Source organism: Theropithecus gelada, chromosome 16, assembly GCF_003255815.1.
Source record: "Theropithecus gelada isolate Dixy chromosome 16, Tgel_1.0, whole genome shotgun sequence".
NCBI lineage: Eukaryota > Metazoa > Chordata > Mammalia > Primates > Cercopithecidae > Theropithecus > Theropithecus gelada.
The window spans coordinates 31,661,455-31,672,410 of record NC_037684.1 but is presented as its reverse complement, the minus strand read 5'-3'; the positions used below and the strand labels follow the sequence as shown (position 1 = coordinate 31,672,410).

Sequence of the window (10,956 nt, the reverse complement as noted above, 5' to 3'; positions counted from 1 at the left end):
AAAGTAAGCCCAGGCCGGGCGGTGGCTCAAGCCTGTAATCCCAGCACTTTGGGAGGCCTAGGCGGGCGGATCAGGAGGTCAGGAGTTGGAGACTGTTAGGCAGGGACCCGGACCCGACATGGCGGCGCCACTGGGCGTAGGAGGCCCTTTGTTCCAGCCGGCCCTTTGTTTCCAGACTTCCTTCCCTCTTTGAACACACCCTCAGACTTACATACATCAGAGGTTCCAGCTAGGCAGTCACACTCCCCCATGACCTGCAGCTCACCTGCATTCCACAAGTTCCTAAATAGCAGTTCCGGTTGACAGTTTCCAAAGACCCCTTCCTCATGACCCTTACTCAACTCCTGTCCTAGTAGTTTCAAGACGCCCCAGGCCCTGTTTGCACAACCAGCTTCCCTACCTCTCAGGCTATCAGAAGCCCCTACCCTCCTCCCTCAGCACGACTTCCTCGGCCCACACCTTTGGACCAAGGAACCTCGCCCGCAAGCCCTAATAAAAGGGTATTCTCACTGCCGTTTGCCTTGTGTCTTTGTTCCCCGTTCGGCTCCAGCCTCTGTAAAGTTTACCTTTACAGAGACCAGTCTGGCCAACATAGTGAAACCTCGTCGCTACTAAAAATACAAAAATTTAGCCTGATGTGCCGGTGTGCGCCTGTAATCCCACCTACTTGGCAGGCTGAAGCAGGAGAATCAGGTGAACCCGGGAAGCGGAGGCTGCAGTGAGCCGAGATGGCGCCACTGCACTCCAGCTCAGGCAACAGTACGGGAATTCCTCTTAAATAAATAAATAGAGCAAGTCCACCGAGATTATGTTAGATGGTGGTAATAGGGGTGTTCACCGAACAATTCTTTCAACGTATGTGTGAAAAAACGTTTAAAGAAATGTTGGATGCTAGCTAGGTCAGGACTGAAAAAGAGAGGAGACAGAGAGAAAAAAAGATGTTGGAAAGAAAAGCCTCATACAACTCTTCAAGTCCATTTCGTTGTGGGCTTTTCCTCTTGAAGGGCAATGAAGCTGAAGGAGCTTCCCAGCGATTCTAGTGATTCACAAGCACTCTCCTGTTCCATGGCTGGCCAGCCTACAGGGAGGACGGAGCTCAGCGCTTGAGGGGCGGGGCATGCAAATTTAAAATGGCTGTTTCGCTGGGGAGCTTTGGGAACAAAAAGAGAAAGTGAATATCCCCCCAAAGTTGTAACAGTATTACTTATGCAGTGTCACAAATTGTAACAAGGAACATCGTGTGAACCTAGGGAAGAGAGTGCTTTATTTGAGGCTGATTTTTTTTACCGTGAGCTCAGGATGAGTGGGAGAAGGACTGCTGTGGCCAAAAAAAGTAGGGGGTATCGCTTCTCGGCCTTTTGGCTAAGATCAAGTGTAGTATCTGTTTTTATCAGTTTAATATGTGATACGTCCTCTATCCGAGGACAATATATTAAATGGATTTTGGGAGCAGGGAGGTGGAATAGGAGCTTGCTGCATCTACTCCACGCATCGACCTGGTATTGCAGTACTTCCAGCAACGGTGCACCCCTTTCAGGGGGTCAAAATGCGAGTGATAAAAAATAGGTGAGTTTATGTTGGTTTGGCTGATTTTCGACGTCTTTCTTTTTTTACGTGGGTGTGGTGTGATGGCTGAAGCTCTTTTGTTTTCAATTGGATTGAGGGTAAACGACCAAGCACTTGGAAATATGTTTTTAGGTTCTGGGGCTTGATAAACTAAGTACCGCTTGTCGCCAACGTGATGTGCCAAGAGGTGCACTGCTGATTTCTGGACTCGGACATTAAAAACACGAAGCAAGCAGGATAATCAGTCATAAGCCGACGCCGGATGCGATTTGGTTTATTTAGTCTTACCCCTTGACTAACGGTGCAGTTACTTTTTTCTCGTTTTTCATATTATTGCCTCCCAACTGCTCTTATTTTTTCTTTTTTCTTTTTGATACCGAGTCTCACTATGTTGCCCAGGCTGAAGTGGCCTCATCTCGGCCCACTGCAACCTCCGCCTCCTGGGTTCAAGCGATCCTCCCGCCTCAGCCTCCCGAGTAGCTGGGACTACAGGCTTGCGCTACCACGCCTGGCTAATTTTTGTATTTTTAGGACAGACAGTTTCACCATGTTGGCCAGGTTTGTCTCCTGAACTCAAGTGATCCGCCCGCCTTGGCCTCCCAAAATGCTAGGGTTACAGGCCTGAGCCACTGCGCCCGACCTTTACACTTTTTAATTCATCCCGTCAGGGAGCTGAAGCCTCTTACTCAGGAATCCGCGCCTGGTCCCTGCGAATAAGAAGGGTTGTTTGACTAGGAGGCCTCGTCGGAGGCATCTCGCAGTTAGCCAGGAGTGGGGAGAACTTTTTTCTCATGGTTTGCATAGGAGCTTAACTGCAGTAGAATAAAACATCAGTTACATTTCTAAGGTCTTGACTCCAAACCTTGGCTCCTAGACAGCATCCCAGCACCCATGCAGGACTTGGGGGAGCTCACTGCCCTAAAGGGAGGGACATAATCCTGGCTGGCTTGGCCACCTGATCGTAGAGCTCTATGACCTTGAGGGAATATAGGTGGTAGCCGGGTAGTGAATATAGCAGGCCTTTGAGTGAGACCCGGTGCTGTGCTGGGTTTGGGTCTGAACCAGCACAGGGTTGCTTAGGCATCTCAGCACAGAGAGAGACTCCATTTATTTGGGAGAAAGTAAGGGAAAAGAACAAGAGTCTCTGCCTGGTAATCCAGAGAATTCTTCCGGATCTCATCCAAGACCACCAGGGTAGTACCTCTACTGTAAGAATCATGGCATGATTGGGCTTGGGGCACACATATCCTGGAATACCCAGAAAGCCTTCCCAAGAAGAACACACAGAAACAAGACTGTGAAAAATACAATAAATGCCTAATTCTTCCATGCGCACATAAAACAAACATCCACAAGCATCAAGACTATCCAAGAAAACACGATCTCACCAAACCATGTTTGGTGAGGCACCAGGGACCAATTCCAGAGAAACTGAGACATGTGGCATTTCAGACAGAGAATTCAAAATAGCAATTTTGAGGAAATTTAAAGAAACTGGAGAAAATGGCCAGGCGTGGTGGCTCATACCTGTAATCCCAGCACTTTGGAAGGCCGAGGCAGGCAGATCACCTGAGGTTAGGAGTTCGAGACCAGTCTGACCAACATGGAGAAACCGTCTCTACAAAAAATACAAAATTAGCCTAGCGTGATGGCACATGCCTGTAATCCCAGCTACTCGGGAGGCTGAGGCAGGAGAATTGCTTGAACCTGGGAAGAGGAGGCTGTGGTGAGCTGAGATCATGCCATTGCACTCCAGCCTGGGCAACAAGAGAGAAACTCTGTCAGAAGGAAGGAAGGAAGGGGGGGGGGGGGGAGGGAAGGAGAAAAGGAAAGGAAAGGAAAGGAAAAAAAGAAATTGGAAATGCAGAATTCTATCAGGTGCATTTACCAGAGATTGAAATTATTCTGGCTGGACGCAGTGGCTCACACCTGTAATCCTGGCACTTTGGGGGGCAGAGGCAGGATAATTGCTTGAGTCCAATGGTTCAAGACCAACCTAGGCAACATGGTGAAATTTCGCCTTTACAAAAATAAAAAAATTAGCTGGGCATGGTGGCAGACACCTGTAGTTCCAGCTACTCGGTAGGCTGAGACGTGAGAATCGCTTAAACCAGGAAGACGGAGGTTGCAGTAAGCGGAGATCGTGCCATTGCATTCCAGACTGGGTGACAGACTGAGACTTTGTCTCAAAAAAAAGGACAGGAAGAAGTCAAATTATCCTTGTTTGAAGGTGATGTAATCTTATATTTGGAAAAACCTAAAGACTCCACCAAAATTAGGTGATTAGGACTTTGTAATTTACTTGTCTCAACTTATGACAGGAGGGATCGGCCCAGACAGACAGTATAATGAGGAACAGTTTCTGGTGGAAATACACAAGGCAGATGTACATGTGAACAAGTGAGCATCCCCAGTTGTCCCATCTCCCATCTAGAGGACTTAAATCCTATAAACTGGGTTTCGTCTTAACCCTAAGACTTGCTCTTGCCAGACCTGCAACCATTCTGAACAATGACAGCCAAAGGAGGTCATACCTACAAAGGTCTTTCCTGAAGGGGAGTATAAATTCCTTCTGTGTCTAACAGTGCTTATCACCCCTTGGCTATAGTTGAGGACAATAGCTCGATAGCTCCGTGGAGTGAATCATCCTGAGGTCCTAGCCCCACCCTACAGCCATTAAATTAGAATCTTTGGCCTAAGGCTGTTGTACTTCACAGCTTCCGGGGTATTTCCCTGGGACCAAAAGCACCTCTTAGAAATGTCCAGTGAAGACAGTAGTGAGCTTGGTCTGGAACAACAAATTTTCCCCGGAAGTGAAAGTGTTCAACAGGAGGCACTCAGTAACCAGTGTGTGTAAACGAGAGAGTAGCAAATCCCTTGGTTTTGTCACTGACAAGAGGCCACCGAGTCCAGTGGGGAGGCTTTTCCACCCAAATTGGAATATGTGCACAGCAAGTCCGATAGCTTCTGTGCTGTTCCCAGTCTGCAGAACTAGATGGACCCCACCCCCACTACTGACCCAAAATTTATTTTGGAAATTGAGGCTGGTGATACCACACAGGAACCGAGAAGGTGTGAAAGGTTTATAACTCACAAAATGAGGTGTTCTGGGAGATCAGAGTGGCTCCCAGGCAGGTGGGAAAATGACTTGAGAGCGAGGAGACTGGGTTGGTGTTTTGATGGGGGTTTGGGAAGGGGCAGGATGGAGGGCTCTGGGAGCGGGGGCTGGTGCTGCCTGCTGGGTGCCAATGGGGGGAGCACCCGAGTTTTGTCATGAGCTTGTTATCTCCATTCATAGAATGGGAGCCTCTTGTCATCTCCACTCAGATTGTCAGAACCTATTAATACACTTGGCTCTAAGAGGAGGAGGGCTGTGAACGAACGCTAATGCCTAGAGCGCCTTGGTCATTTAGGCTGAAGTTAAGTGCGGAACTTGCACTGTCAGTTACCGTTATTTCGCATTACATCAGCAAAGGAGATCTCTAAACGCTGTCTGCTGACAAGGTGGAATGGGAGGTTCTTTCGTTACCTCCACGCGTTTGCATTGGATCGTCGGGGCCTGTTAGCACACTTGTGTGTATATAAGTCAGCAGCGTGTACTTTGGAGAGTGTAGCTGCTTTAGATTTCACTTGGTTTAGTCACATGCGGTGTGACGATCATTGGATTAAAGGTTACCGCACCTACATCAGTATCCGTGTTCTGACTGGTCTCTGCTATTACTTGGCACACTCAGATGCGATATTCGGATCGTTATGTTTAAGTTTAGCGCCCCTACTTTACCAAGCGGGACGGTTTTTTTCATTTACGTGTCTCTATCCGAGGCAGTATAAACATCTTTCAGTTCAAGTTTACCGCATGTGTTTCACTATCCAGAGTCGGACTGCTTTTCGATTTACATGGCTTTGTGGGATGCGGTATGAAGATCGTTGCATTCAAGTTTGCTTTAAAGATAGTAATATGGGACTGGGTGCCGTGCCTCAGGCTTGTAATCCCAGCACTTTGGGAGGCGGAGGTGGGTAGATCACCTGAGGTGGGTAGATCACCTGAGGTCAGGAGTTGGAGACCAGCCTGGCTAACATGTTGAAACCCTGTCTCTACTAAAAACAAACAAACAAACAAACAAACAAAAAAACAAAAATTAGCCAGGCGTGGTGGCGCACTCCTGTAATCCCAGCTACTCGGGAGACTGAGGCAGAATTACTTGAACCCGGCAGGCGAAGTTGTGGTGAGCCGAGATCGCTCCATTGCACTCCAGCCTCGGCAACAAGAGCGAAAACTCTTAGTGTTTATTTCCTGTTTCTTTAACTCTTACAGGGGCCCCTTTCCCAAGGCTCCGCCCAGCCCTGGAACCAGTCAGAGCATGTGCTCCCCCGGGGCCTGCACCCTGGCCTCCTCGAAAACTTGCCGGACCAGACAGTTGAGAAAGGGCTAGAGGGACGAGACCTGAGTACCTGTCTCCATGTGTGCAGCTATAGAAAATATGTAATTACGTGTCTGTAACACATAATAAAGCAAGTACAGCAAGATGACTTTAGGTGATGGGCATACGGGTGTTCACCAAACAATTCTCTCAACGTATGTGTGAATAAAAGTTTAAAGAAATGTCGGATGCCGGCTAGGTTAGGACGAGAGGGGGTGGAGGAGGGAGAGGGAGGTGAAGGGAAGAAGGAGGGAGGGAGAGGGGAGGGGAAGGGGGAGGGGGAGGAAAGAATAGCCTCATAGAGTTCTTCGTGTCTTTTTCGTTCTGGGTTTTTCCTCCTGAAGGGCAATGAAGCCGAAGGAGCTTTCCCAAGATTCCAGTGATTTACAGGCTCTTTTCTGTTCAGCGGTTGGCAGGCAGGGCACGGCGCGTCTGGGGCGGGGCATGCAAATTTTAAATGGCTGTTTCTCTCAGGACTTATGGGAGCAAAAAAGGAAAATGAATATCCTCCGAAATAGTAACAATATTACTTAGGCAAGTTTTAAAATTTGGATAAAGATACACAGTTTCAACGTAGGAGAAAGAGTTATTGAGGGTGATATCTGTCACCCTGACCTGAGGATGTGTGGAGAAGGGGTGCAGTGGACGCCAGCTGTGACATTTTGGGGCTTAGTTTACTCTGTAAAACTCAGCTCGAAAGCTTAAACCTTTGTTCGGTGATTAGGGTGTGTTTTAATGTTCGTTTTGGGTGTTTTTTTGTGAGTGTTTTTCTTTTTTTTCATTTTCTACGCTGTCTGCCCGTTATAAAAGCAAGATCATCAGCGTATTTTCTTGTTGGTTGTCAGCAGCGGGAGGTTTTCAACGTGTGATCTTCACAAAAGCGACGGTGTCGTAGCGTTTACGTTGGGCCTTCAGCATCTCAGAAGACGTTTACTTCGCCGCGTAAGTCCGGTCGTCACGCCCTGTTAGCACCCTAGTATTTATTGAAGTTCACCGTGTGTTCCTTACTTTTACGCGTATACATCGGTTCTTTTGGGCCCGTTGGCGCCGCTATTTTTACATTGGCCGCCCGTGCTTTACGTTTGCACGTTTACGTCGGATCATTGACGTCTGTTAGCGCCATCGTTTTTACATTGGCCGCCCGTGCTTTACGTTTGCACGTTTACGTCGGATCATTGGCGTCTATTAGCGCCTCTGTTTTTACATTGGCCGCCCGTGCTTTACGTTTGCACGCTTACGTCGGATCATTGGCGTCTATTAGCGCCGCTGTTTTTACATTGGCCGCCGGTGCTTTACGTTTGCACGTTTACGTCGGATCATTGGCTATTAGCGCCGTTGTTTTTAAGCTGGCCGCGCGTGCTTGGGAGAGCTTAGTTGCTTTCGGTTTCACTTGGTTGCGCGTGACGATCATTGAGTTAAAGATTACTGCACTCACATCGGTCTCCATCAGTCTCCGTAATCTGACCGCTCTTTGTTATTACTTGGTTTACTCACATACAATATGCGGATTGTTCTGTTTAAGTTCAGCGCCCATACTTCACTATCCCAAGTAGGACTGCTTTTTCATTTACCTGTCTCCATCCAAGGCAGTATAAACATTTTTCTATTCAAGTTTACCGCATGTGTTTCACTATCCAGAGTCGGACTGCTTTTCGATTTACGTGGCTCTGTGGGATGCGGTATGAAGATCGTTGCATTCAAGTTTGCCGCCTCTACTTAACCGTGCAGGATCTGACTGTAGTCAGATCTGTATGACAGATGTTACACTGGTTTTCTGCGGGTACGTCGCTATCCAGTCTATTTTTTCCATTAACGTGGCTGAGTCATATGTAGTATGAGTGTCAGAGGCATTGGAACCCGAAGCGACCCTATTTTGAGTGAGGGCTAGAAAAATGAGGCCGGGATTTACGGGCGTGCATTCTCTGAAGGATAGTCCTAGCTGTCAGATGTTTACGGTTAAGGGAATAAATTAATGTTTACTAAAGAGACCCAAGTGTCCAGATAGGTGGATATCTGGAGAACAAAGGCGTTCCTAATTTTGCTTTAAAGATAGTAATAGGGATTCTTGCAAAATATAATAATTAAAATTAATCCTTTATCACAAACCCTTGTAGCAGAGCACCTCTCCCCATGTATACAAGCATTGTACCTAGGGTGGATACGTTCCTTCTCTTAGTTTCGGGAACGTCCTACTCTGTCTTTGGAGTAGCTGTTCTTTCACTTTACTTTCTTAATAAACTTGCTTTTATTTTGCATCGCGGACTTGCCCTGAATTATTTCTTGCGCGAGATCCAAGAACCCTCTCTTGGGGTCTGGATCGGGGCCCTTTTCCTGTGACATATTTCTGGAGACCACAGATGGGACTGTAGTGCTCTGGGTAAGTGTTGGGGCCCTATAACATATTTCTGGCGAACGACGGAAGGGACGATACTGAAGAAACTCACCCAACCCAAAGGAAGTAGACTGCAGCACTGATTGGACGACTTTGGGTAAGGGGTGGAGTGCCCGGGTAAAGAATGGGATTGGGTTAGAGACCCAACTTAGTGGAGTTAAGAGTCTTTCCTAAAAGAGAGTGGGTTAGAGGCCCCTCTTAATAAAAGGCAAGGATGCTTGACCTCGGGTTAGAGGCCCAACCTAGGAGGGTTAGAGTCCCTTCTAAGATTTAGGGGGTTAGAGGCCCCTCAGTGAAGTCCCTCTCGGCTAAAAAATAGGTTTCACACCGCAAGCTATGCTCTTGGTATTAATCTGCCTTGTCCTCCTTGTCTTGGTTGCTGTCTCCGTTTCACTGTCATTTTCAGGAGACTTCATTTAACTGGTCTTAGGGATTTTACTTTATTCTCCTGTGTCCTTCCCAATTTCTGTCCGTTTGCTTGTGAAACACTGAGAACAGCAAGCATTGGAGGATCCGTCTCTAAAATTGCTGATTGAGATTTGGTATTTAACAACTATGAGCAATAAGATTAGATAGATATGGTTCTGTTTTGTTGCTGCTATGCTAAGTGTGATTGAGAAGCATTACGATGGAAATCAGGGGACTTTTCTTCTTGCTGTTTTGTTTCATTTTGCACACTAAAAAAGCTCCTTTATGGCCAAGTGCGGTGTCTCACGCCTGCAATCCCCGCACTTTGGGAGGCTGAGGTGGGCCAATCACCTGAAGTCAGGAGTTCAAGACCATCCTGTCTAACACGGTGAAACCCCATTTCTACTAAAAATACAAACATTACTTGGGTGTGGTGGTGCATGTCTGTAATCGCAGCTTCTTGGGAGGCCGAGGCAGGAGAATCGCTTGAACCTGGGGGGCAGAGTTTGCTGTGAGCCGAGATTGCATTACTGCACTCCAACAGTCTTAGCAACAGAGCGAGACTGTCTCAAAACAAAAACAAAAAAACTTTCCTTTCTTGGATTCGGGCAAACCGGCTTTGCTTTGCTTTCCCAATCCATACTGCTGCTATTGCTTGCTCTGGTTGTTCCTGTCTAAATCCTCTTCATTTATTTTGCCTTATTTGACATTTTTGTCGAAGTCCATGTTGTGGTTTATCTAAGATTCATGGCCTAGCTCACTTATGTTATTTGGATAATGTGAATCATGTTTGATGAGAGGAAAAGAAGAAAAAGATCTAGACATACTAGGTGATCCTTTAATGCAAGCCCCGCCGTGGTTCAGCGGGCATTTTTGGGTCGAGCAGAACCTCCTTCTGTCAGTTCTGAAGGTTCAGATGTGTCAGTTCTTTCTCCCTTTAGTCCACCTGAAAGTTCCTGAGAACCCTTCGTCCCTTCTCCTTACCCAGCTAGTCCCACTCTATACCCACCACTCCCCACGGAACTCAACCCAGCGAGTACTACTCATAGTGGGGCCTCCTATCATCCTATCAACCTCCAAGGGGAAATCTGTGTCCACTTAGAGAAGTGGCAAACTGGGAAGAGGGCACTGTGAGAGTACATGTTCCCTTTTCTACGTCTGATTTGCCTCTATATATAGAGAAGGTTGGTAATTTCTCTGAAGATCCAGGACAATTTATAGATAAGTTTGAGAATCAACTCTGACCTATAGTTTAACTTGGCAGGATCCGCATGTTTTATTGTCTCTGTGTTGTACAGTGGAAGAGAAACAATGCATTTTGGGGACAACTAGGATCCATGCAGATGAGGTATTGGCTCGCAACCCGAACCATACGATATATCAGGCAGGAAGTATAGCAGTTCTAGATCAAGGTGCAGAGTGGAACTATCAAAGGGGCAGTGAGGACTTGGGGAGGAGAGATCATATGGTCACTTGTTTGTTGGAAGGGATGAAGAAATGTATGAAAAAGCCTATTAACTATGAACAGGTTAAGGAAGATTCTCAGGATAAAGATGAGAATCCAGTTTTATTTCAAGGGCATTTAGTTGAAGCAATCAGGAAGTATAATATCACTGATCCTGCCTCAAAGGAAGGACAAACCCTTTTGGGAGGACATTTTATAACCCAGTCTGCCCCTGATATCCACAGGAAACTACAAAAAGCAGCTATGGGAGCCAGTGTGGTGGCTCAAGCCCCTAATCACAGCACTTTGGGAGGCTGAGGCGGTGGATCACTTGAGGTCAGGAGTTCAAGACCAGCCTGGCCAACATGGCGAAACCCAGTCTCTACTAAAAATACAAAAATTAGCCGAGCGTGGTGACAAGTGCCTGTAATCCCAGCTACTTGGGAGGCTGAGGCAGGAGAATTGCTTGAACCCATGAGGTGGAGGTTACAGTGAGCCCAGATTGCGCCATTGTACTCCAGCTTGGGAGACAGAGCAAGACTCTGTCTCAAAAAAAAAAAGGCAAAAAAAAAAAAAAACAAAAAAAACCCCACTATGTGGCTATGTGTCCCTAGACTCCTATGAAACAGCTTTTGGATGTGGCATCCTTAGTTTTTAATAACAGGGGCAAAGCAGAGGAGGCAGAAAGAGGAGCAAGAAGGACCTCCCACAAGGTGTAGCTCTTG

At 47.0% G+C, this 10,956-nt stretch overlaps 1 non-coding gene across 1 annotated transcript; it reads left to right on the top strand.

Moving 5' to 3' along the window:
• The first annotated feature begins 1,342 nt into the window (after positions 1-1,342).
• On the top strand, positions 1,343-1,533 carry LOC112610512. Its single transcript, XR_003116401.1, has one exon. It is a non-coding gene; the product is annotated as a U2 spliceosomal RNA (small nuclear RNA).
• The last annotated feature ends 9,423 nt before the right edge of the window (positions 1,534-10,956 follow it).